Source organism: Pygocentrus nattereri, chromosome 18 (genome assembly GCF_015220715.1).
Source record: "Pygocentrus nattereri isolate fPygNat1 chromosome 18, fPygNat1.pri, whole genome shotgun sequence".
Taxonomy (NCBI): Eukaryota; Metazoa; Chordata; class Actinopteri; order Characiformes; family Serrasalmidae; genus Pygocentrus; species Pygocentrus nattereri.
The window spans coordinates 35,281,159-35,286,483 of record NC_051228.1 but is presented as its reverse complement, the minus strand read 5'-3'; positions in this window follow the sequence as shown (position 1 = coordinate 35,286,483).

The window sequence follows — 5,325 nt, the reverse complement described above, 5'->3', positions numbered from 1 at the left end:
TTCTGAGTTAAACCTCAAAAAATGGTTTCTCAAATGTTGATTTTTGTGGTTTTGTGATGAGCTGTTTTACAGATGAAACAAGATAAAAAAAAAAGAAAAATCAGAGAAAGCATGAGGGTTATTTAGTATTATTATTATTATTATTATTATTAATCTTAGGTCAACTGTGTAAATGTACATACTGACTTTTGGAGCTGTGTCTGATATTTGAAGCATTTTTTAAGCCTTGCAATCTTTGTGAAATGGTTTCCCCTCCAAATGGAGAATGACCCATACAAGTTAAATTGAAGACTTATATTTGACGCTTTACCCCGTTTGACTGATTGAACTTTAAAAGTTAGAGCACAAAGTTGGTCAGGCAAGATTTGATGCAGTAAGAAGCGCAAAATAAGGGTGAACATCCTGCGCAGTTGCAGGTTGCCTGCCTAACTCTTATTAAAAATGCACAACTGTGTTCATTGTCTTATTAACAGTGGTGGACAGTAACTAAGTAAATGTAATTGGTTTCTGTACTTAAGTATTTTTTCATGAATCCGTAATGAAGTTTCTCCATTCTGGGCGACTTTTTCCTTTCACTCCACTACATTTCAGAGTCTAATATCCGACTTTTTCCTCCTACATTTTGAGAAATCTGTCGTTCCTTTTGGTTTCTGTGTGTATAAAAACGTAACGTCAAAACGAAAGAAGCGCAAAGCCAGAGCACCAATCAGAGCACAGCGGTCACTTTGTTTAGAGCTGGTTTTGACCTGTTGGTCATACCGACCCAGTGCAGCACGCGGTTCAACGTCAGCGCAGCAGCGTAAAACTTTGGGAGAGTCTGTTCAACATAAATGATGAACTAACCTAACTTTGTGTAAATAGAGCACAATATAGAAATATGTCCACATATGCAGTCGAGACTGACGCGGCTTTTTTCTGAATTTCTACAAACACCATTTCATTTTATAGTAAATGAGTTTGGGCTGGTTTATGTTTATGAACAGACGCCTACAGATCAACATAGTAAAGGAGCTCATCTGTGATCCTGAGTTTAAAGCCAGTTTTTATTCAACTGAAACTTGGAACTAAGTTGTAAATAAATCTGAAACTGAAACTTTGCTTGTGTGTAAAAAGTGATTTCAGAGCCACTCGGTTCTCCCTGATGGAAACTGTTTACCTTCAGTGTTTTGTGCTTCTGATCATTTTAATAGATGTCAGCGTCACTAATTAATGACGTTCTATTAAAAGACTGGTTTACCAAGAGAGACGCTGGAGGACTTTCACCTGAAATGAGTTCATGAAGCCAGTCTGGTTATAAAATTGATAACAGGACCAGATCAGAGCCAGAATTACTCTTTTAGTACTTTTACTTTATACGTAAGTACATTTGAAGGTAAATACTTTAGTACTTTTACCCAAGTGGAGGTCTAAAGGGAGGAACTTCTACTTTTACTGGAGTAATCTTTTACCTTGGGTGTCTCTGCTTTAACTCAAGTACATGATTTGTGCACTTCATCCACCGCTGCTTATTTTGCACTTCATAACTCACTGCGTGTTTTCGGTAAGAGTCAGGCAGGCCAGTCTAGCACCTGCACTCTCTGATTATGCGGCCAAGCTGTTGTAAGACGTTCGGAATGTGGCTTGTCATGCTGAAATAATCAGGGACATCCCAGAAAAAAAGGCATCCATAAGGAACCATTAAAGGTGCTTTTACAGATGTGCAAATTACCCACTAACACACCCCCACACTATGACAGGCCCTGGCTTTTGAACAGTACGTTGGTCCATTTCTTCATTGGCTTGGAGAACAACATCCATTATTTCCATGAACATCAGAAAGGTTGACTCGACAAACCTCTGTACTTGTTTCCATTGTGCTTGAGTCCATTTCAGATGAGCTCAAGCCCATTCGGCAGCATTTCCGGACGTTCCTGACATATTTTTGGCATACATTGTGTGTCGTCCAGTCCTAACTTGCATGACTGAATCGACTGCAGTCCCACAGATGTTTATAGTAATTAGATTTTTACGAGAGCTGTTATGATCTATAAAGCCATTAATACCCTAAAAAGTTAAAAATTAAATTTAAACTTTTGAAAATAACACTTTTTTGCACCTTTTTCAGTGTTGTATTTGAAAAGATCTTTATTTTTTATTTTTTTATTTTGAAACATTTAGATTTATCCTAAGTATTAATTTTTAAGTAAAAAAAAACTATGAAAAAAATGCTGCCCCACATTTTCATGTCACTACTGAAACACAGTTTTAGTCCATGGGCTGAGCCTTATTTTAGCCACACCCCTGCATTTTAGAGCAGGAAGGGAGACTGCATCCCTGTCCCTCATGGCCACATTTCACACTGCTACATCCCATTGTTTTGAAGTGTGTCCTAAAGTCTCAAACTCAGTGTGTGAAATTTAAGAATTGTCACTCCTGAAACAGTCATTACCACAACATTTGGTAACATTTCAGTCGTGTTACAATTACCAATATCTTCCTCGGCTTTTTCTTAGGCTTGTTCTTGAGAAAAGTCCTGAGAAAAAGTCTACATCAGATTCATGACGAGTTCTTAAACCAGAGAACCGTTTGTGCCTTTGTGCTCTTGAGTGTGTGTAGATTCTATTCTTACCTAAGAACAAATCCCAGATAAGGATACACTGGTGAAGGTCAGAATCTTTGTAAAAACTGCCTGGGCAGGTTTAAAGAAGAAATTTCTTCTTAAGAATGGTTGCTGAATAAGGCTCATTAGTTTGATAGGGACACGAAGGAATGTTCAATTTTAATAGTACAGAATATAAGTATAGAATAAAATAAAAGTCCAGGCTCACTCCAAGCAAAAGTTGTTTTCAAGTTATGATGACACAGTACTGTGTAAAAGTCAGACACCACCATTTAGTTAATTAACTTTCAAACATCAAAGCGATTTAGTGCTAGTTACACTATTATTCAGGAGATATTCTTGAGGAGATGAGATATAAGATCCTCTTGCATAAAGAAGGGAAAGGTCAAAAGAAATCAATGAAAAAAAGGCTATTCAAGAAATGATTAAAAGATTCTGAGAAAATGGGACTCCTAACAACCATGCAAGTGCATACAGTTTTTTCAGTCCCGCTCCCGACCTACTCCCGCAAGATTTCATCACGCTCCTGCAGAAAACGAAATAAGTTCTCCTGCTCCGGCCTACAAACGAAACCATTTGTCCTGCTTCCGCCCATGCAGTCCCATGAACATCCAATATCTGACACACTAAGCAAACAAGCAAAGTTTGTTTATTTAGCGCTTTTTACAACAGGTGTTGTTGCAAAGCAGCTTTACAGAAAGATAATCCAGGTCCGAGCCCCCATGAGCGTCGCCAGATGAGACAGTGACAAGGAACAACTCCCTAAGAGCAGGAGGAAGAAACCTTGAGAGGAACCAAGACTCAGAAGGGGAACCCATCCTCCTCTGGTCGACACCGGAGAGCAAACATTGTTAGTATAAATTATTATAGTATTACAGTACAAAGCGGGAAAAACAGGTGGGGCAGCGGTTAATTCAATTCGTTTATGATTAGCAGCAGCAGCAGCATCTTAGGGTGAGGACTGCACAGTGTTGTACAGCAAGAAGCTCAGTGGTGGTCAAGCCGGTCCAAAAGGCTGGCGAGCAGTGGCACCCGATCAGGGCAGAAGAGGCAACAGCATCAGACGCACAGGCTGGGCAGCTGATCAACTCCGCAAAGAAAGGAAAAACACACAGAATTAGTACTGTAAAGAGTGACTGACCACAGATTACAGTGTTAACAGAGCAGCAGAGACTCGATCTGACAGGGAAATTTGACTACCAAAGGCTGGACTATACAAGTAAGTTTTTAGCCTAGACTTAAAGACTGAGGCTGTGTCTGAGACCTGAACATGAACAGGAGGATTATTCCAGAGCTGGGGGGCTTTGTATGAGAAAGCTCTCCCCCCTGATGTAGCTTTATTAATTCTAGGTACCAGTAATGAGCAGCACCTTGTGATCCAAGTAGGCGTGATGGTTCATAGTGGGAGAGAAGCTCATTCAGGTACTGAGGGGTGAGTCCATTTAGAGCTTTATAGGTCAATAAGAGAATTTTATAATCAATGCAAAATTTAACTGGTAACCAGAGTTGATAAAACTGGGCTGATGTGGTCAAACTTTCTGGTTCCTGCAGCGTTCTGGACCAGCTGAAGCTCGTTTAGGCTTTTGCTGGGACAGCCAGACAGCAAGGCATCACAGTGATCCAGCCTTGAAGTAATAAATGCATGAACTAGCCTTTCTGCAACTTGCAGAGAGAATGCATTTCTTAATTTAGCAATATTGCAGAGATGCAGGAAGGCTGTTCTAGTAATATTAGTTATATTTGCATTGAAGCACAGATCAGGGTCCATCACGACGCCAAGATTAAGTGTTTAAGTGTAAAGTTAGAAGGTTTGTTTCTAGCTGCTTTTGGACCAAGAAGCAGGACCTCTGTTTTATCCAAGTTAAGTAGGAGAAAGTTACTTGCCATCCAGTCTTTTATGTCTTTTATACAGTCCTGAGTCTTGCCAGGTTTAATTTTATCATCCAGTTCGCTTGATATGTATAACTGAGTGTCATCGGCATCGCAATAGAAATGTATGCCGTGTTTACTGATAATAGTGTCCAGTGGTAGCATATATATTAATATGATATATAATAATATAAGTCCTAAAACAGAGCCTTGTGGAACACCATACTTTTACTATTGCAAGGACAGATGATTCACCGTTTACATTAACAAACTGATGGCAATCAGTGGGGTAGGACCTGAACCAATAAAGAAGTATTCCTGTTACCCCTACAAGATTTTCTAGTCTATCTAGTAAGATAGCGTAGTCTATTGTGTCGAATGCCGCACTAAGATCGAGGAGGACTAGCAAAGACACATTTCCTTTGTCAGAGAATAATAAAAGGTCATTTATAGTTTTTACTAGTGCTGTTTCTGTACTGTGATGTGGCCTAAAACCAGACTGAAATTTTTCATGTATATGATTTCTATATAAATAGGAGCTTCATTGTTTTGCTACCACTTTTTCCAAGATCATAGATATAGAGGGGAGATTCGAGGTCTATAACTTGATAGTTCGCAGGGAACGAGGTTAGTTTTCTTAGTCAGCGGTCTAATTACTGCTAGTTTAAGAGTTTTTGGGATGTATCCAAGGCTGAGGGGAGTTTATTATTGACAGAATAGGCTTGGTTATTTCTGGTAAAATTTCCTTGAGTAAACCTGTAAGAGTCGGATCTAACATACAAGTAGATTTTGTGGAAGAAACAATTCAGCTAGTTCATTTTGTTGTAGTAAGGTAAACAATTCTAGCCTATGCAGTG